This window comes from Peromyscus californicus, unplaced genomic scaffold, assembly GCF_007827085.1.
Source record: "Peromyscus californicus insignis strain IS unplaced genomic scaffold, ASM782708v3 Scaffold_18__1_contigs__length_77618521, whole genome shotgun sequence".
Lineage (NCBI taxonomy): Eukaryota > Metazoa > Chordata > Mammalia > Rodentia > Cricetidae > Peromyscus > Peromyscus californicus.
Window position 1 is genome coordinate 62,389,208 of NW_026294480.1, and position 22,651 is coordinate 62,411,858.

Sequence of the window (22,651 nt, forward strand, 5' to 3'; positions counted from 1 at the left end):
ATACTGATGTGTAAGCAGAACCCTTAGAAAGGGGACGGACAAACAGAGAAGGTAACAAGGCAGATGGCCAACAGTGGGAGACAGGTAATCCCTCGGGTAACAGTCTAGTCCTCAGTCAGTGCATGAGCTATACATTGATTCCCCCACCCCCCCACCCCCACCAGGATGGTCAAAGATAGCCCATTTTAACTTCACAATAAACTTCTTTTGAGTAGCTTGCTTTTCCTGGGCTAAAACAGCAGCACCACAACTGCAAAGGTCATCACCAAGAGTGTTGCAGATTTTATTGTATCAAAAGCAGCAATTTCCATTGGTCCTTTGCAGCCATTAAGCTGCAACTTTCTAGTTAAGCTGTTTCAAATATAAAATGCAAATTGGAATATAGAAGAGATTTTTGTTAAAAAAAAAAAAAGAGGTGCATTTTGCATCATGTAGATTTCCTAACAAGGTATGTAAACATATTTGAAATAATATTAGATACTTCCCTCTGAAGGAATTCTCTCCCTCTGGTCCTTCTTATATAGTTTCAGAGTCTAAAAGAAAGTATCACAGTGCAGTGGGAAGAACACATGTTTTAGAGTTAGATCCAGCTTGAAATCCTGGCTTTTGATATATGAGCTCTCAGGAAGTCTCAGGTCCTCATTTCTACATCAGGGAGAGTGATGTTTTTCTTTCTTCAGTTTGTTGTAAGGAATGTGGGAAACCATTCACAGCAAGAGCTTGGTCTATGGTAAGCACTCAGCAAATGTCCATGTCATCCTGCTCTCTCACATGTAAGTCCTATACCTTGCAGCCAGCTCAGAATATCACTCCAATAAGTGGAACTGGAAAAGAAATAGAAAAAAAGAAATTTAAAAAGTAGTCAGCTAGAAAGTCTCCATTATTGCCCCAAAGGGGAACACCCATGAGGCCTGACCGGAGACTTTAACACAGAAAGGATGGTGTCTTAGTACATTTGTGTCTTGAATAACGAAGTAGCATAGGCATGGGGACGTATAAACAGCAGAAATTTGTTCCTTAGAGTTCTGGGGCTGAAAGTTCCAAGAGCAAGGGTGCTGGCTGACTTGGTGTCCGGTGAGAGGTCCCCTTCCTCACGGATGGAATTTTCTCACTGTCTTCTTTCAAGGTGAAGGGGCAAACAAGCTCTCTAGAGTTCTCTCTCTCTCTCTCTCTCTCTGTCTCTCAGGTAAGGGCTATAGGCAGAAGTTTCTTGGTCTTTCCCACCCCACGGTCCTGCAGCGGCTTATAAAATAATCACTCAGAGGCTTATATTAATTATAAACTGTATGGCCTATGGCTTCAGCCTCTTGCTTGCTAGCTCTTTCACATTAAATTAACCCATTCCTATTAATCTATATGTTGCCACTTGGCTGTGGCTTTACTGGTCTGCTGGCATCTCCTCAACCTTACCCTTCTTCTCTCACTGTCTCTTTTGGATTCCCCACCTGGCTTCATCCTGCCCTGCCATAGGCCAATGCAGCTTTATTTATTATCCAATGGAAGCCACACATATTTACACCATACAGAAAGACATCCCACAGCAAAGGGCATCGCTTTCACTCAGAGAAGTGCCATCCCTAAGATGCCATAAACGTCTTTCAAAGGCTCCCCCTCCTAATGCTACCACCTTGAGGATAGGATTCCAGTGTATGCATTTCGGGGGGGACACCAACTTTCAAACTATAGCAGACTAGAACTGGAGAGGTCTCTTTTCATTCAGGTCAGCACATTTTGACCGACAGATGAATTTCTCAGTGAAGTAACATCTGATGTTAATACACATCCGAGGCAGTGGGTGCTTGTGTCTGCATGCACTAGCAGTGCACAGCCAACAAGGTGGATTTTTTCACCGGATAGACTCAAGATCCACTTGTTATGTATCTCTGCTCATCTGCATGAAGAAAGAAGCCTTCAGGTGCTGAACCACTGAACTACCTCAGTGACTAGGAACAAAGTCCATTAAGTTCCCCCACATTACTATCTAGTTTCAACAGTCTTTTTAAGAGACATAGTTTTACATTTATTTATTTGTTTGGCTGGTTGGTTGTTGTTTTTTTGTTTTGGGGTGTGTGTGTGTGTGTGTGTGTGTGTGTGTGTGTGTGTGTGTGTGTGTTGAGATCACTTGAGAGCATTGGTTTTCTCCTTCCAACACGTGGGTTCTGGGGATTGAACTCAAGTTGTCAGGCTTGGCAGCAAGTGCCTTTACCAGATGAGCCATTTCATTGGTCCAAAAGGAGTATTTTTTGGCAAATAAGCCCTGTAAGAAATCTACCAGCATGAATCCAACCACATTGCTACAACCATCTGCTTTCCTGTCAATCTATGCAATGCCATGGCAAAGTCTCTGCCTCCACTGAAGGGATCCCCTGGAGGCGGGACTTCAATGGCTGGGTCAGATTTCTGCCAAAGGATTTGTATTGTGTTTTCTCAATCAAAGGAAACAAAAAGAGAAGTACGTAAGGGAACTGTGCACTACTAACTATACAGGTACATGGCCACTCCTCAAGAGACCTGATGAGAAACATCACAAGGCATGAAGAGTATGATCTGGACACTGCATCATCCATTCCTGGTTCTTGGCCAAATAACCTCAAAGCAGACATAAGGCATAAAGAAATATTTATACTATAAGAAGAGCTTTATTCAAAGTAAGTCGAAATATCAACCATCTCCCAATACATTCTACCCACATGTTTGTGGTTATCAGAATCCACAACTCCACGGTGAATAAGAACTGTATTCCTCCATTTAAGATTCTGATGCTGTGCACATGGCATGCTAATTCAACATTATAAAAGAGGTTGTGAACAGAGATCAGTCAAGTTCAAGCAGGTTACTTTAACTGAGGAATTTGATAGCATTCATTATTGAAAAAAATCATAACCCACAATTCCATAGTTTCATACTCTTCTCTGATTATTTAAGGTCAATTTGAAAAAGTTTCCAAGCAACTAGTCCAAACCTAACCCCCCCCCCCTTTCCAAACTTGCTATTTGATTAGTATTTAAATACGTGTATGATATAAGCAATACAACTCTCTAAAAAAAGCACCCCCCTCCTCCCCAAACCCCACTAATTTAGGTTAAAAACAAAGTAATGGCAGCAAAAGTGTCTTTAAGTTTTTGCAATAATCCTTCCAGTACTTTCGCCTCCCTAAAGGCTCCAGATGTGACCAGCCACTGCAAAATGGGAAGTGGTTTATCAGCGCTCTGCAGTGGGAACTGGCACCTGTAATTTTACTCCTGTTTTGCATCAGCGTTATTAAAACACCAAAAAAATGACCAAGTCCCCTTGGTTTTGTGTAATCACCGTACGACCCTCGGGGTGACATGCTCTGTAAGCTGGCTGCCATTCATCCTGAAGATGACAGTTACTGCAAGCAGCTTCCTGTGTTGTCTGGGTAGCGACTGTGGCTAGAGCCTTCTGTAGGGAGTTTCTGCTGATGTCTGGGGCTGGAAAACACTGTTGAAATGTTGTTCTTGATGCCTTCATATAACTGACTGTTGATCATTTTTCACAATGTAAACAAGCCCAGCTCTTGTTTTTGTTTTTGTTTATTTCTCCTCCTTCCCCTGTTGTTAATACTTACTGAAATGAGGACACCTCAGTCTGGAGTGAAGATTTAAAAAAATAAACATTTGAGTCATGTGATGACAATTAGCCACTTCGTGACCTGTTCCCACTTCACCCTTATCTCCTCTTCTTAAGCCTGGGGCGTTCCATCCTGCCTAAGGTTTTCCTGGCTGCGAGCTTTAAGCTGCCTTCACCTTCCCAGCTGTGTGAAAACACGAAAAGTACATTTTGCTGGCTGGCACTTCAACCATGCAGATGACTGGAATTCCGCCTTCGATTGACCGCTGGTTTCCAGCGCTCAGTAGTCACAAGTTGTGGTTTGGTATCTCTGTAATATCCACTTGCTTTTAAAGACAGTCTCGGCTCTTGACTTCCTTTAGACAGGATTGCCCACTTAGGTGCCCGGAAATGGGTCAGTCAAAAGACACTTTTGTGAGGCTTTGACATGCATGTTCGATGAGAGTTGGGAGGCAGAGGAGCCCAGTGTTGAAGGGACTCACCTGGGATTGTGTCACTACCATGCTAAAATCAGGACAGTTAATGGTCAACACAGTCTGCTTGGTTATATTGCCTTGGGAACGAGAAGCAGCACCACTACAAAATTCTCATTTCTGGCTTAACTGATGCTTTGGCTTGTTGTCTCTGCATCTTATTGGTGGTAATTAACTATTTCTTGATGCATTAAAATAGCCTCAAGATCAAGGGGTTGAGGTCAAGTCATCCAGGAGTTTCTAACTGCTGCTAGCTGTGCATAAGCATCCTTTCAAGGTACTCAGCAAAAATCAGAGCACCCATCTTTATCTCCTGGGCTATTTTCTAGATTATTTTTAGTGTCAGCAGTGACCTTACTATTTAGATCTATTCAAATAACTTACTGTAACACAAATCTTAGGCCTGGGAGTAGACCTGCTTGTCAATGTTAGGAGTCACTTATTAAATATGTGAAGCCATGAAGTGTGTAGGTGTCCGGGAGACAAAAAGAGGCAGAGTGTCACTTCTCTACTCTAATGTGAGATCTCATGTGTGACCGGACCGATGAGAGTGACCACAGTGTCCCAGCAACAGCTACGTCAGAACCCATGGATGCTTCATAACTTATGAGGTCCATTACTAAACACACTTTTCCCTAATAGAGTTTTGATGGTTTGACCCCTAGTCCTCTGCATGTCACTTCATTTTAAAATATAATTTCCAAATCCTGAGACATCACCAAGTGTCTCAAAAGGTAAATTCTTAATGGAAAACAGTATTTTCTAGTGACAGCAGCTGTTTTACAGGTATAAGGAGACACTCCTACTGAAGGCAACAGAAAGTCCTTCTGATTCGGGCGCAGCTGAAAAGACACCCCCACTTCTGTCTTTAGTTCTCGGTGTGGGAGAGTCTCTTAGGAGTAAAGAGAAAGCTGGTGAGAAGAAAGACCTCCCCCTGCATCAGCCCAAAGCCCTTGGAGAAGGCCTGGAACTACCTGTGTCTAATTAATCTCCTCTGCCGTATTCCCTCAGCACTCACACACTCATAATTATATTTATGACTGTAACTGTGTTATATTACAGTTCAGATCCCCTTACAATAAATACCACCATGATGAAAACCTCAATATATATATATTTTTTTGAAAAGATCCCAATTTAAGCCAATAACTTATGTATTTCAGGCATTCAGTACAGTGGAGGTCTAGCAATATATAACGATTTCAACACTCCTTCAATTCTGTCACAAGGGAATTTGAACATGTAACTATATTCATCATCATACAAGAGCACAAGGAACCTTTCCCTAGATCATGAGACACTCAACCAAATGGTCCCTAGCAGTTTCAAATACTGCGGATGCTTATTAAACACTAAAACAACTGAATGATTCGTGATAGAATTGAATGAAAAATTCAAGCTAGACCCTCTTGCCTACAATAATGGCATCACTAACACTGTTGAGTAGCTGTGTGTGTGACTTTCACTCTTTACAGGTCTCTTTTTTGGGCATTTGAATGAAGGAAGGGAAAACTGAACCCCGATGTGAAGTAGTCTAGGCCCTTGCTCTTCCCCAGTGCTTTCCCAAAAACCCACTTCCTTAATGTCATCCAACATCAGAAGCGCTGTTTCTGCCAGTGTGATACTGTGTACACCAGCATCAACTGGCTGCTTCTTTTCTGACTCTGGCTAATCGTGTTTCCATTCATCCATATTATTACAGAGATTTAATCCTGCATTTCAAGTGGAAAACAATTCAACATGGACACCAACGGTTCACGATGCTCTCTTTATACATAAACTATGATACACGTGTGACTTCTATTTTAGGAATTTGGGGAGGGTGTGATATGGAATAAAGCCTTCCTTCATCTACAGAGCTAGAATTGAGGCAGCTGAGGGAGCTTTCGGGTAGCCTACTCCAGCTTGTTATATTGCTCAACACTCACGAATTCAAGGCCTGCAGTAGCCGAAGGATAAGGTCTGATGGGAACTAGAATATTCAGTGTTTGTTTAATAAGTTTCAGTGTAGTTAGAATGCATATATTTAAAAAGAGCATCATAGTGGCTTTATAGAAATTTAAAACATTTTAAATTTAAAGGCATAAATAAGCTTTGGTATGGGTTCCATTCTCAGCTTCACTTAACTCTCACCAGAACCCCTAGTTCTTGCCAAACATGAGATCTTTGAAATAAGAACAAAATGAATATTGACATTTCTACTGCTAATATTAATATGCAATGGGGTTGAGAAGGTTGAAGATTGTCCCCTGGAAGAGACTTCTCTAAGTATATGCTACACATCCTCACCAAGAGAAGGAGTACATGACGAGAAAAGAGGGAATATGTGTTGGAGGAATCTTTCACAGTCATTTCTTTCATTCTTGAAAGAGTAGAGAAAATGTCCAAGTACATCCAAGTATGCTTTTGACTCATATTAACAATCTTACTTTAACATGCAAACTTAGGGGCCTGAAGAGCTAACCATCCCAATCAAAATGCAGGATTTTATGCACCAGCAACTTAAATAGAGGTAAGCAGATACTAAGTAAAAATGCTGTTCTGTCGTTGTATGTGTGTGTTTGGAAAAGGAAGATTCACTGGATCCAGAAGGATAGATAATTGATAGAGATTGCTCATTATGAAATGATTGGATTGGGAAAAAAAGAATTATTTGGTCTAGTGATTATTTCACAACTTTGAGAATATATTAATAATTGCCAATGAATTGTATGCTTTAAAAATGTGAGAAACAATAATTTTTACTTCGTAGTAAGAGCACTGGAGATTCAGAGTATCAAAAACTAGGCAAATTTATTTTGGGTTCTATAGAAGTTGAGGGTTAGCCCAGACAAAAGGCAACAGTGATTAGTGTGTTGATTTGTCATAAAGTGGTGGATTTTATATTCCCAATCAAACTTCTCTGCCCCCTTTAGTTCTCACTGGCTGAGTTCTTCAGGGAGACACAGTCTTCCTGATGTCTAGTACTGCCTCCTCCCCAAATTCCCCATCCTATTGGCTCAGGACACAAACCCTTATATACTGATGCTCTCTTCTGCTGCATGGGCTCAGTTATGTAGTGACTACCTATAACTTTCAACCCTCGGATGAACGTAGAGTATGGAGACAAGTAGGTGCCAGATGCCAGCCAAGAAGAATAGGGGTCTAGTACGTCCTGCTTGTCTGTGATTCTCTGGTGAGTGATAAATCCACCTCATGCTGAAAACAGTCTGTGATGATTTATTTCTTACAAAATAAGGATTCTGTGGCATCTGCTGTATCTCAGAAAATGTGACAGAGGAATTACTGGGCCTTTTACCTCTAGGCTCTGAGCTATGCCTGGCTAGGAATAGTCACTAGTCCCAGGGGTTGCCAGAGAAGGAAGTTTGGATGATCCTAAGAAGCCCTGATTTCTAAAAATCAATCAATTGACAAACCAATAAACAAGGGGATAAACTTGATGTCTGTGTGAGTTCAAGTGAGTGCTGCACTCAGACCTTTGGCATTGGCCTGAAAGCCAGGCTGTTTCCTGGGCTCTAAAGACAAATAGGATCTTTGAGCCTGTGGCATGAGTTCAACCCAGCAGTCAGGCCTCTGCGCAGGAGGGAACTGACTGAGGACGCCAGGAGGCTAGCAAATGACCTTTGACCAAAAAGTCACGTGGTTCTGAGTACCAAACAGAGCCAAGTGGACACCTGACTCCAAGAGACACACTTTCTGGAAGGAGCTTTGAGCCAGTGAGCCCTTCCCCCAACCATCATCACGAGAACCAATTGTCAACCTTATAACCAATACTCTACTCAGAAGGCTGAGTGAATAATGCCTTGGAAGGATGAAGAAACACTTGTGTACAAACTACTGTGCCAGAACCCAGAGACCTATTGCAGTACTTTTAACCTGGGGTGGCTTTGATTTTGATGTGTCGACACTGGAGATAACGAAAGCCATTCACCTAAGGCCTGCAGGTTCCTGCAGTTATTGACTAATTTAAGCTCTACTACTAGAAGGTAGGTATGGTCATCTTCGTTTTGGAGATGAGGACACTGAAGCTCAGGGGTGAGTGAGTGTCTGTGTGTGTGTGTGTGTGTGTACAAGTGTGGGTGAATTTACATGAGTAGGTACAACTAGTAAATGACAGATCAGGAATTCAAAGCTAAGCTGCTAGCGGTTATTGCACTATCCTCTTTCCACTGCAGCAAACAGTTGGTGCTGGGAGAAGCACCCAGGTTTGCTTCAGTAACAGCAACAACCTACAGCTCAACACTGGTAGGATTATCAAGGATGAGTCATCATTTCGATTCTGGTCTCCTTGTATTGTCTATGCAATAGCTGTCTCCCAAAGTTAATATCCAATACCTAGTCCAAAGGAAGGGACTAAAATTCCCCCAAGGTCACTTAAAAATAGCTAACCTTGCAACAGGAAATAAAGACCTCCCTAATGTCGGGAGTCTCAGGTTCAGATCCCTGCCCTGCTGCTTAGTGTGTTTGTTAGGCAGGTCAGGGTTGGCTCCCTGCCGCCGTGTTAGTAGCAGAAATGATGGCGCCTAGTGTTCAGGACCCAGGTCTGTCGGAAGATAAATGGCAAAGTCAAAGCAAAGTGTACTTGGTGCACAGTAATTACCTGCCATCATACTCTCTCCTCTGTGTGAGTGTGTGTGTGTGTGTGTGTGTGTGTGTGTGTGTGTGTGTGTGTGTGTGTTATATGTAGGTGTGTTTTGTTATTTGGTTGCTTGGTTGGTTTTTGAGGCAGAGTCTTACTGTGGAGTCCAAGCTGGTTTCGATCTTGCACTGGAGCCCAGGTTAGCTTTGAACTTGAGGTTCTGCTGCTGCTGGCCCCCTGGTGCTGGGATTACAGATATGGATCATTGCACTGGCTTGTTATTTTTAACAGTTTTATACACAAACTAAAATTTGACATTCATTTCTGTCAAAATTATTTTTGTATGCCCCAATCCTTTTCTGACACTTAATTTTTTTAAAAATTACATTTTTGTTAGGTAGAAACTGTTTTCTATTGAAAAAGAACCAAATTAGCAATTATGCAAACCTTAGTCTTTAAATTTTATATAAGATTTGGAATATTGTAGATTATACAGGAAATCAGTTCAAAATTAGTTTGGGGCACTTAACATTATGATTGTAGTTGAATATTTTCCTTGAAGCTAAAGATTTTATAATAATTTATTCAAAGAAGTTATCATCTAGTCTGTTCCTTCAGATTCATATGCCTGACAAGAAAGAAAGCCATCGGAAACTTCAGATAAATAATAAATGGGACTGTGGCTTCAGAAGGTACTCGACTAATACTGTCTTCAAAGTTTTCAAGAATGAAAGGAAGTGCTTTGGAATAAAACCAACAGATCCAGGAGGTGGGCTATTTGCAGTGCTGAGGTTTCCCCCGCCCCCTTACCACCCAGACCCTTTGCCATACAAGGCTTTCCAGGACCTCCAGAGCACTGTGTGTGTGTGTGTGTGTGTGTGTGTGTGTGTGTGTGTGTGTGTGTGTGTGAGCGCGCGCTGGTCATGTGGGGGCTGTCAGCACTTTGTACACAACCCAAACCTAGCAATCACCAAAGGATGCTTTGTGTGGTTTGTATCACATCCAGTGAAATTCCGTCTAAAGACTCAAAATCTAAATACACTTCTGACTGGCCTCAAACTCTCCTTCACCTGCTTCATAGATCTGTGAGTCTGCTTGCCTCTTTCCCTAGTCTCATCCTTTCTAATTGTGCTCTCATAGTCCAGTGAACTGAGGTAGCCTGGGACAGACTGTGCTCCTTCTCCTACCCCAGGCTTAAAACTCGACATTTCCTCTCAGGTACACTGCCGCTGCCCTCCTTTCTGGCTGATGCTGTCGTGGTCTTTTCTCTGGAAAGTTTTTCTAGATTTGCCTGTCTGCAGGCAGGTAGGCTGACCCCTTGAAGTGTTCTCAGAACACTCAACACCAGTGTCACACCAAGGCTTTGAGCTAAAGGCTTGCTTTCCAAATCTTTCCCACTGTACCATAAGCCCGTTTTGTAGCCTCAGTTTCTAGCCCATTGCCTGACAAGAGACAGACAGACAGACAGACACAGACACAGACACAGACACAGACACACACACACACACACACACACACACACACACACACACAGAGAGAGAGAGAGAGAGAGAGAGAGAGAGAGAGAGAGAGAGACTGACTCTGAGTAATTATCTGAGAAATAGATGAATCTGAATCTACACTTAAATTCAACAGAAACATGCACTTACCTTTCAAATAATAATGAGGATACACATATGTAAAAGATCCTACGTTCCTGCAGATGGCATGAGAATTCCTGTAGGAAGAGGCTTGCTTTGCTATGAACAGGCTCTGGTCAGTCAAACTTCTAGCTGGCATCATGCCCAGTGCAGAACACTCTGCCCAGCAAAGCAGCAGGTACAAACCCAAAGGCGTCCTGGGTGAGGGGGTCAGAGGGAAGATTCTACCTACCTGAAGGCCTGTGTAGAAAGAGACTGTGGGGAAAACGCAATGGCCCTTTGACTAAGTTTTCTAGGTGGTATGTTATGGAAACCTCTTCCTTCCATCCATCCTATGAGAGCTAATTTGAAAACTAATGTTTTGTGTAAAAGTTTTATCATTTGAAAAACACTAAGAGGACAAGGGGGAATGTCAGCATGTGCTCAGCACACGTTTTCTGAAGTTCGTATCTTTTTGTCCCTCTCTATGGATTTCCAAACAAGTTCAGCTCCCAACAGCCTACAGTGCAGCTCCCAACAGCCTACAAGGCAAGAGATACCAGAAACAGAAAGTCTTTAGGTCATGACGTTGATCTGCCTTTCTTGGGAGACAAAATTCAGCACGTGTCCACCCTCTAACTTGCCTGCATCTCCAGGAGATAAAATCACCCCAGACTACCCAACCAAACCGGAAGTGCAAATTTACGGGACCTTCAATTCTAATTTTAGCTTCATCTGTGTGGCCTTTATTATTTCATGCACTCAGTTAAGAAGTCCGTAACTTTAAATCAGACTCTACAGATGGAAAATGTCTGAGTACAAAAATTGGGGGTGTGCTTGGTACTTTGACTCTATCTCCCTCTCTCTGGTAAGGGTTTTGTGTTAAAACCTTCATGTGGCTATTCAAGTCTGGAGAAGCTGACGAAGTTTAGCGAAATAGAGATTCAAAAATCCCTACTGAGAGGTGGAAGGACTGGGATCTTGAAGGCTAAGCATTGCACTATTGGAGGAGAAGGAAGTGAGACCTGTGCCACTATGACATGAATGTAATGACATGCGGGACACCAGGGGAGAGAGGCCCTGTTGTCGTGAGAGTGCAGCACAAGTGGATGTAGGGGGAGGATTTCCTCCATCCCCTTCCCTAAAATTATATTATTATATTATTGGCTGATGCTTTTTGCTTGAGTAGATTACATCACCCCATCCATTGTTGTGAGTGACCTGAGCATGACTGAAAAGACAGTCCAGAAAGCTTTGTGAAGGGACATGGAACGCTCTTCATTCAATGGCTCCTATTTTCTTCCCAGATGGCAGAAAATTAGCACCATGTTTTCACACTTGTCAATGTATCCCTTAGACATGACCTAAAGGTGCTGAGCTCACCCATACTCAAACTGGGCCATGGGAGCTGTTTTCAGGGCCATATTCTTCTTTCCTCATATTCTGTCCATCGCAGCTCAGGGTAAGCCAGTAGAGCTTTAAGGCTGGTATAAGAGGTATGCACACTAGAGATCCTCGCTTCTGAAGAGTAGAATGGAGCTGAATACAGTCAATAATTTTGCCATACTGTGCTCAACACATTATCAAGAAATAAGATACTAATGATGTTTACATCTATGATCATGGTATGATGCTGAACATTTAAATAAGTTCATCTCAGGCTCACATCTCCCTCATAGCTATTAACAAACAGTGGACTCTTCCTTGCTCATGTGCCATCCAGATCACTGATTGAGTCTGTAGCCTCCCAGACATAAAGATTATTTGACAGTATTATATGAAGAAGGATCTTGTTCTGAATGGATCTAAATTACCATCTTGGATTTAGAAACATCCTGGAGGACTTGGTTCAAGGAAAACATAGTGGGTATGTCTTATCAAGACCTTCTAGATTGATAGTTATTGGCTCTGTCTCTCAAATATTACCTTGAAACATGCTCCCAGGATCGTAGCCTACTTTTCAGAGTCTAGGGGAACATGAGGAACTTCACAGAGGACTCAGGCCCCTCCTTGAATTGTTCGGTGCACTCCTTTAGGTTGGGAGAGGGATAAGCTAGACTCCCCCACCGTTAGCCTAAGGATCTCTGAGTCAAAAGAAATCACACAAAAATTGATGATTCTAGAAATTTCTGGGTTTCAGAGTTCAGAGTCAAATATATTTGAATTCTAAACATCTTAATGTCATCATGTGAGCAAGGACCGGGCATTCTAGCCAATTTTCTATGACTGGTTATGTTATTGAAACTACTTAGAAGGGGAGAAAACCAGTGTTCCAATAATATTGTTTAGAAAAGAACTGAGGTATAGATTCAAAGCACATCTAGACATATCACTAACCTATGGTTCAAGTAGAGAATGGATTATTGCAGGGTTAAAAGGCTCACAAATGAAGAAACAGTATTAATATGTAGCTCAATATTAGAACCAGGTGGCTATTTGTTCATGAGAAAACTAAAATGCACATAGCTTTGCAATTTGTTACCACTTTGGGCAAGTGGCATTTAGTATAATTTTCATTCAAAAGGGAAGGGAATGGCATCGTGCATCCAGAATAAAAATAAAATGTGACTCACTGAAACAGTAGTTTAATGAAAGGTTATTTGTTTGTATTTTAAAAGCACATTGTAACATTACCTAGAATAAATATTGCTATTAACCTTCAGCTGTGAAGCGATTTTCAATAATGAGATGAGGCATAATATCAAAGAGAATTTTCTAGCACAAATAAGAATAATTAGGGATACCAAATAAAAGGTAAGACTGCTTCTTTGAAGCTGGCCGAAGGAAGACAAAATTAGAAATTTACCCAAAATAGTGTAGGTAGGAACTCATTTTATTAAAAGTAAAACAAAATAAGGGAATGGCCACCCAAAGTTGCACACCAGTGATTTCATTGGAAAAGTCTTTATAGATATATAATTCTAATTAATGGAAAATTCAAATTATGTTTATAAACACTAGTAAAATGCTATCATTCCATAACATTTTACTTGCCTAGCACCTAGTCTATGAGACATTTTATAGAAGAAGAAGGTTCATTAATTTTACTAATTCCCCATTTTATAGATGAAGAAGCTGGAGCACAAAACATTGAGAACACAGGAAACAGCAAGTTTCCAAAAAAGAAAAAGAAATGATTTCTCTAGGTTCCTTTCTCCATGTTATTCCTCCGAGGGAAAATGTTAACAGTAACCACCATGGGCACAAAATACAAAGGGGGGACCCCCGATGAGAGTGGAACCAAGAGAATAGTAGTACTTAACACAGCCAAGACGTCATTCAAACCCCTTCAAATAGGTGTGAACCCCAGCTCTGCCTTACCCAGAGGAAGATATTGATACATCCCGAGCATTTGCATCCCAGTGTCCTCTTCTTAGCTTTTTGTTTCGCTTTGTTTCTGTTTTCCCAGACAGGGTCTCATGTAGCTCAGACTGACCTTGAATCCCTCCTTTCACCTCCACCTTCCAAGAGCTGGGATTCCAGGTCCTGGCTGTCCCACCCAGCTATATTTAGTGTCTTTGTAGCAGGTAAAGTTCATGCCATTGTTGGCAATGTCAGAGGCAAGATGACCTGCACAATGGAGGTTTCTTTAGGGAGCCCTGCCTTAGAGTAATAGAGCTGGGATGACCTTGTCTTTGCTACACCTGGGCTGAAATCACAAATTAGGGAAACCCAGTCCAGCAGGGAAGAACCCAGAATCTCTGAGCAGCTAGCTAGACTGTTTGAACAAAGGATGTCTGAGTAACTAGTTAGAAATACACCTGCCATAATGAGCAACACAGCCACTGTTGTTAGTGATTTTACACACACACACACACACACACACACACACACACACACACACACACACACACACACGGGGGGGGGGGAAGGGAGGGAAGGAAAGAGAACACAAAACAATGAAAAGCAGTATCTGTTACCACCCTCATGCTGAGGTATTCCTGCATGCATGCAGCACCTAACATGGAAGAAGAGAGGCAGAAGAAAGACATGAGGAAGAAGGAGGGACCTGATAGAAAGGGCCACTGCTGCTCCCCTTACTGTAGGCCACAGATTTCCCCCAGAAGCATTTGGAAATTGATGAAGGCTTCCAGCAGATAAATTCACTTCAGAATGGTTCTTCAGTGAAGGGGAGTGGCCGTTTTCCGGTTCACCACGGGAGCATGTGTAGTAACAGCATCTGGTGTTGCAGAACTAAGCAGGACCTCCCAAAGCATCCCTGACTGAACAAGTAAGTCAATCAGTTCAGTGTTGGCTACTGAAGAGCCTGGGAAAGAGTGTACATGGACAACTACTAAGAGTGTGCCTATCACAAGACCAGTGAGGTTCTGTAACGTGTAAAAGGGGGCAATGCCTTTGCCTCATAGTATGATCATGCCTTTGGGGAACTCTTGTCACAGTGGCGGGGGTGGGGAAAGAGACAAGTAAACTATTAGCTAATGGTGGTTGGCATCATGAGTGAAAGCAAGGGTCAACTAGAGAACAATGAAGAAGGTATGTTTTCTGTGATGTAATTCAGGAAAACCTTGAGAACCTGATGTTTAAACTGAGCCCCAAATGATAAACAGAAGCTATATGTGTGAAGAAGCAGAGAGAGAGAGAGAGAGAGAGAGAGAGAGAGAGAGAGAGAGAGAGAGAGAGAGAGAGAGAGCGAGCTTTCCAGGAATGGAAATTGCTTCTGCAAAGGCTCTGAGATAGAAAAGGATTCTTTTGTTTAAGACCAGGGCCACAGGAAGTTCAGAGACAAGTAACAGACTGAGACTGGGTTGCCAAGGGCGGGTGCATCCCAGGTGGGAGGGTTCATCCTGCCAATCTCTTTCCCCGTTTCAGCTGGAGGGATGAGAGGAATCCAATGAGGGAGCAGGACAGAACCACTGGAACAGAGCAGCTGGAAGCAGGAAGGAAATTCCAAACCCTGTATTGTCCACCTGCCCTAGTGGTGTGAGGGGGCCAAAACAGCTTGACCATACAGCTGCCATGACAGGCTTAGAGGCCCAGGCACAGCTTCTGGCAGGCAGCACCTGGACCCAGGAAAAGACCCAGTGGGGCCTGCATCTAAAGAGAAATACCTGAGGCCCAGACATAGCTTCTGGTAGGCAACACCTGAACCCAGAATAAGCCATAAACTGACCCCACCCAGTGGGGTCTACATGTAAGAGGAAATACCTGACATTCCAAATACTCCCTATACCCCTAGACAAAAGTCAGCATCTGAACCTAGGAAATCCCCTCAATCCAACTTCTGCTGTGATAAAAACCCCACCCTGCCTGGGCTCTGGGCTCTCTGCTCTCACCGCTGCATCAAACAGAGAATCCAAGCTCTGAGCTTGAAATAAAGGCTCTTTGCTTTGACATACGGGATTCAGTCTCCGTGGTGGTCTTTTGGGGGTCCCCTGCAATCTGGGCATAACAGTGAGTCTACCAGAGCCTAGACACACTTTGAGAAAGGAGTCTGTGTTGAAGGGAGAACCTTCTGATTTGGTCAAATGATACTTGGGAAATCAGGTTCCTGGGTGAGTAACATTTCTTGGAAGAAAGGCTCACTAAGTCTCATGGAAAGAGGAGTTTTGCTTTCATTTTCTGGTCAATGTTGTAAGACTACCCCAAAGTAGAATTACCAGGACAAAAACTGCAAGAAATGAACCGTGGAAGGAAATACAAGGTGCAGAATGCTGGAGGGGCTGCAGCAAGTCAGTGAAGGGATGAGCTGCATTCTTTTTGCACCCTGCTCAGTGCTGGTTCACCATCCTCAGCCCCATGGAGACTGGACTAAGTCGGGGCTGGGGACCCACCAGCACAGAAGGGACAATTTTTACTGCCTGTCCTCCTTGTCACCTCAGCAAAGACACCTCTCTATGGGCAGTTTCTCTTGCAGCACAATCACTGTGGGATAAAGCCCAGGACCACCGTGACCTTGAACAACTAACTTAGATGAGCCACTGAGTAATTCCTCCACAGCTGCATGATTTTCCTCATGTGCTGATCATTACTAGCCAGGAATTTACAAACATGTTTAAAAATAATAGAAGACAATAGAATATAAAGTAGTCCTTGTGTGTGGTGCGGGTCCAGTATGACTGAGAGTCATTTCAGTCATACATTAACGTCTATAAATGAACATGCGCCTGTGTGTACACGGTACATTCACAGGCATTAGGTCAAATATTTTTCTTATTGTGAATAATTGTGAATAGTAAGCTTAGAAATTTGAAAAATGTTTACAATTTAGGTTCCTTGCTCCCAGTTCTACTCAAAAGAAAAGACCAAAATTTTACATTCAATGTTACTCAGCATCTTTTAGAGTCAAGTGGTCTATTTTGGGAATTTTTACGTCTGCTCTCTTCCTTCCCTGTTACTTCCTTCTCCTTTCCTTGGTGCTGTCTCTCAGCCTGTCCTTGACTGGTCTCAACGTGTGTCAAAATGCTGTTACAGCTTCAAGGAGACAAAGCAACCCACAGTCAGCCCTGAGCTTACCAAGAGGAGGAAAGACAGCAGGGAGCGCTTTCTAAAATAACACCCCACACCACAAGGACAGTCTATCCAAGGCTCAGCTTTACTTTTTAAATTATTATTATTATTATTTTAAATTTTACATTCATTGGTGTTTTGCCTGCATGTATGTCTGTGTGAGGGTATCAGATCCCCCGGAGGTGGTGTTACAGACAGTTGTAAGCAGCCATGTAGATGCTGGGAATTGAACCCAGGTCCTTTGGGAGAGCAGCCAGTGCTCTACCTCTGAGCCATCTCTCCAGCTCCTGCTCAGCTTTTCTTATCTGTACGTGTGGCAAAGACCAGATAAGCTTAATATGTACTTGCTTGAGCCGTTTTAGGTACAGAATGAGCATGCAGCCTTCCCCTCTTCCAGCTCTTCTGCTACTCAGAAAGAATTTCTTCAAGCCAGCCTTTTGCTCTCTGGGAACTTAGCTGGGAGATGGATGTGTACAGAACACAGAGACAGCAAAATGAAAACAAATCAATACATCAATGGAGTGGAAGGTATTTATATCATACTCAGTCAAGTGCGTTTTATGGCCCAGGGCCAAAGGTCTGAGATACCTCAACTGATGAATCCCCAGGAAATTAGCTCCAACATACTCACTCACAATGAATTTAGAGGGGGAAAGAAGTACTGCACCTAATTACGACTCCATGGGCACTTGCATGCAAGGCTAACTGACCCTGTGCAAATGTGTGAGCTGCAATGTCCGTGCCTTACGCCCCGCCTGCCCCCCACCCGCTCCCCAGCTCCAAGGTCCTCTCAGCACATTATATTTTCCTTTTGCTTCCCACAACATACTGATGGCATATAGGTTAACTGTACATAATACACTAATATATATATTCATACACACAATTAGTCTGTATGCCATACATATATGTATGTACTTACTTAGTATGTATACATGTATACAATCTTCCCCAAAGAAGTTTCCAATATAGACAAGGAAGCTGTGGAAAGTTAATTTAGCCTCCTCCATGTGGTACAGTGGGTGAGGTCAGGGTGGAAAGGCAGAAGGCCTACGGTCTGGTTTTCCCACAGGAAACGTCCTCCTTAGCTGAGGACTCTGCTGGCCAGCTAGGGCATCTCAAGTAGAAAAAGATGGCTTTGTTCTCCCTAGGCTAAATCTTGTCTATCCAACAAGTACTGAAATCGTTGAACTGCCACACTCTTTTCTCTAACTTGTCCGTCACTGCCCTGCTGTACTGGGGTCCTCCAGAAAAGTGTATTCAACAGAATGGGGGGGGGGCAGGGGGGTGTTAAGGAATTGACTCACATAGTTTTGGAGGCCAGCAAGTCCCGAATCAGGAGGCGAACTAGCAAGTTGGAGATCCAGAAAGAGCCGTCACTGCAGTGGCCAGTTCTTTGACAGATCTCCTTCTTGAATTGGGGAAGTGCGACTGATTAGAAGCCTACACACGGTATCTAGAGTCATGTGCTTCACTCAAAGGCCACCATTTTAAATGCACTTCTCATTGAAAACTAGGCACCCAGGAACAGCCTGAGTAGTGTTAGAACAAATATCCGGATGCTATGGCTCATCCAGGTTGACACATAAAATTTAGCTATGATTGAAAAAGTCGTATGCAGGCACAATTTATACACATGAGCCAAATTTTCAATTTGGGTGCTCTTTTAAAATCCCCAGATTCAAAACTTTGTATTCTAGCATGCTGTAAATTATTTAAGATTTTAAAGTTGTTTGTGGTTGTAATTCCTTCTTTGATAACCATGCAGTTATACTCAAGTATTTTGGTTTTAGACTGTTAAAAAATATGGATGCAAGAGAGCTTGGTTTGTGTGGACTCTATTGCTAGATGCCATCCATGCTCTATAGAAATGAAGAATGAGGCACCATTTTGAAAATACTTGGGCATTTCTGTCAACACAATAATACTAGTAAATATGTTAGTGTAAATACCATTTATATGTAAAATGATTGTTTTCTAAAAGAACTGGTAAGAAAGTATGTTTCTGCCGACCTTTTTCATGATCACTCAGTTCTTTGTCATACTATCCTATTGTGATTACAGTACATGAAGAGCTGGGGATGTGGCTCAGTGGTGGAGTGCTTGCCTAGCTACATGAAGGCCCCAGGATTAAGCCACATCACTGCAAAGAAAAAGAAAGTGCCCGAAGGTTGACTTGCATGGCATATAGAGTGCTGGAAAAGGGAAGATTCTTGAGAGCACACTTGGACTATTTTCACAGAAATGCCTCCTCCTGAGCTGCAGACCCTCCTTCCTACTCTCTAGTCTGTCAGTAATCATCTATGCATCCTTTGCAAGTCACACAACTACCGCAGCTTCCTCATTTAACTGAGGAAAGGAGTTAGCACTGTGGAACACATACAAAGTCTTTGGCACGGTGCACAGATTGCTTGCCTGAGTCTTCAAAACAAGTCGTTGTTTGGTGGTAAATAGTCATGTACTGCTTAATGGCCAAAGTATGCTCTGGGAAATACATTGTTAGAAATTTTGTCATTGAGCATTTATAGAGTGAACTTATACAGCTGACTGCTACAGTGCTCTAAGTCAGGGACATTCTGTGGACCACCTCCTGCATATGTTCCTTTACCGATCAAAACATTGTTCCCTGGGTGTGTGACTGTGTTTAACCAGGCAATGATAGGTTAAAATTCACATGGATGTAGCTTATATTGCACAGTAGCACTTTGAGCCTTGAAGTAATACTCAGTAGTTTAATCTACTACCAATGCCAACCTATATACACTCTGATGATTTCTTTCCCATGATTGGCTTGGTATACAAATATAAATACCCACTTCCCACATAAACCCTTCTACTGAAGTGGCAGACTTAATGTATCCTGGGAAAGATACTCAGCGAAGCATACTTGACCCTGCCTCACCACTTTCTGCTTCCATCTTTCACAATCCCTCACTTTAGTATGGGGGTGGGAGTGAAGGACAGAGCCGTGACTGGAAAGCTAGGAAGAGAGAGGAAATGGTCCAACAGAAAGGGGAGAACCAAACCTGAGTTGGAGATTGGGGGATGGAAATGATATAGAATACACTAACAGTGGAAGAGGTGTGGCTAGGGATGACCACATGAAGGAGATTAGTGGTTGGGGCAGGGTTGGCTTACTGGCCCGGGAAAGCCCTGATACGTAACATATGGCAGTTTCCACATTATAAATACTTGTGCCACGGCTGTTTCCATTACCACCATCTGAACAAGTAAGAAAGAAAGGCACACAATTGGCTTTCAGGAACCAATGTCAGTGTGTGCTTGCTTATTTAAAGAGCAAGGAAAAAACTGAGGCTTACAGTGACTTAAAGAACGTGCCTGAGAATGCAAGCTTTCCAAAGCCCTGAGTTCACAATGGCTTGTGAGGATGAAATAAAATAGCCACACAGAAAGGAAAGGCCTGGCGCAAAGCTAGCACTTGGTAAATGCTGGCTTTATTATCGTCGTTGTTGGTGTGTTTCCCCACTGTACCTAAGATGCCTTTCAACTGTGACGCTGGACATGATCTTCCTCTGTGAACGGCTTCATTTGGAAGCATGCATAGTGAGCTTTCAGAATATTTCACCTGCTTCCAATGATTTGATGTCAATATTCTAAAGTTGGGGGAGATTATGTCCTTCTGGCTGTACATCTAATCTCATCTCATTATTCCTGCTGGACTTTCTTAATGAAGCGGGCTTTTAGAAAATAACCAATCATTTGAAGAAATGTATGATGTATTTGACTAGCAATTCAACTTCTAGGAATCCATCCCCCACAATATGCTGTTTAATTAAGGAACGTCAGTGATGGTGAATAGAGCTGGAAATGCCCAAAATCTGTTAGTCGAGAAACAGCCAGATAAGTACTATGTACCCATGCAATTGAATATTGTACAGTTATTTAGAACAGGGTGTGTTTCTGTGTGTGTTGACAGAGAGCATCTTAAAGATACCTTAATGAAGAGGTAAATTCAGTATAAACTCAATCACATAAAGATTAAAGTAGGTCTGTACATAAATGAGAGAAAGTGGTACAGACACTTGTATATCAAATAGGACATGCTGGTTTATTTGGGATAAAAAGATGGAATGGAAACGAAGATAAAAGCATTTTTTTTACTTTCTACATTTCTGCATTAATTCATCTCTACTAAACCTGTAATATAGTTATCATATAATTTAAAATAAACCATTTTAGGGGGGGTGGGAGGTGGGAGGACAGGGGAATCCGTGGCTGATATGTAAAATTAAATGAAATTATAAAATAAAAAAATAAAATAAACCATTTTCAAAGACAGGGATATGACTAGCTATATAGATATGTATGGTTAATGTATATGATTCAAGGTTCTCAATAGCAGACTTCTGAGGGGGTTGTCGAGAAGTGGGGGAGGGTGGGGGGAGAGAGAAATACATCGATGAGTATCTCTTCTGTCAGGACTCTGCAGTTCCTGTTTCAAAAAATAAATATTTTTTTCTCTAGTGGCTAAACTTAAAGAATCGAACATGAAGCATCCTATGTTCTCTGGCTAATTGGAAAGGCCAGAAGCTTTTTGAATAGACTGTATTAAAATGAACCTTGAATCCTATATAGAAGCCAAGGCCCAGCCAGGTCTTAGTTTGTCAATACTGTTCAGCCATTTAGCTCAATTGGGTAAACCTAGAGTCAGCACAAAGTAGACTTCACAATTTTAACCTCCTATTTTTCAGAGGAGTATGTGTGTGTGCAGTGTGAGTGTGAGTGTGTGTGTGTGTGTGTAGTGTGAGAGTGTGTGTATGTAGTGTGAGAGTATGTGTGTGCAAGTGTGTGTGGTGTATGTGTGTGTGAGTGAGTGTATGTATGTGGTGTGAGTTTGTGTGGCGCAAGAGTGTAGGGTGTGTGAATGTATGTGTGAGTGAGTGTGTGTTGTATGAGTGTGTGTGAGTGCATTTGTGGTGTGAATGTGTGTGTAAATATGTATGTGTGTAAATGTGTGTGTAAATGTGTGTGTGTATGTTTGGGGGTACAGGAGCTTTCTATGGCTTGGAATAAGTAAGAGAGAAGAGATAGACACCTCTTCAAGATATTTTCTTCATTAATTCTTTTCTGGATCAAAGTCATTGGTACCATGGCAGAAAAAAATTTAGTTACATAACAGTCTTCATTTGTCATGACTAGAAGTCAGAGGGCAGGAAGATTACTTGTGAAGAAAGGAAATGTTTCGTCATGGATCTCACACTTGAGTTGAGGGAAGGTGTGGTCTCGAACAAAGGCAGACTGGGGTTTGCATCTGGCCTCTGGCACCACCTTTGGCTTCCTGGGGATAATTTCTTGGCTTCTCTACAACAATTTTCCTCGACCATAAAACAGGGATTGTATAAACTGTAGGATTCTGGTAAAGATACAGATTCAGCTTACTTGGTGTGGTGCCTGGCACACAGTGACTGTGTCATCCACAGTCGTTAGGATTTGGAGAAGAAACATAGTGTAGTTAGAAAGACTTGAAAGAAATTCTCTGGATTGAAGATGCATAAGCACCAATGTGTAAATAACCCGACTTTAAACACTTATAGATTGGAATCACTCAGATGTCAGAAGGCAGAGACAGCCACTTTCTGAAATTGGGGTTCTTAGTGACATGCACGTCAGGACTTGGGAGAGCCAGGGAGGAGTGTGGAAAGTCCCCAAAGAGAAACACTGTCCTGTGATGACACCTACCTGTTCTCACATGTACTCCTGTGGGCAAGAGAACATTCCACATGAGGGATGGCTTATTACCATTCCCTCCTAACTCAGCAAACAACCCCAGTGATCAGCCTAAGAGAGTCAGTCCTCAATGCATCTTCCCAAAGCAAGAACATGGCGTGTTAACGCCTACTACTCCTCTCTCCTAAATAGCTAAGATGCTCCTGATAATAGTTAGTGGATAAGCCTGTCTT

At 42.4% G+C, this 22,651-nt stretch overlaps 1 long non-coding RNA gene across 1 annotated transcript; it reads right to left on the reverse strand.

The window, feature by feature from the left end:
• Positions 1 to 262: 262 nt before the first annotated feature.
• LOC128113722 (uncharacterized) lies at positions 263 to 18,133 on the reverse strand. Its single transcript, XR_008219605.1, has 2 exons — positions 18,038 to 18,133; positions 263 to 824 (listed from the first exon to the last, which is right to left on the reverse strand). It is a non-coding gene; the product is annotated as an uncharacterized LOC128113722 (long non-coding RNA).
• Between the last annotated feature and the right edge of the window lie 4,518 nt (positions 18,134 to 22,651).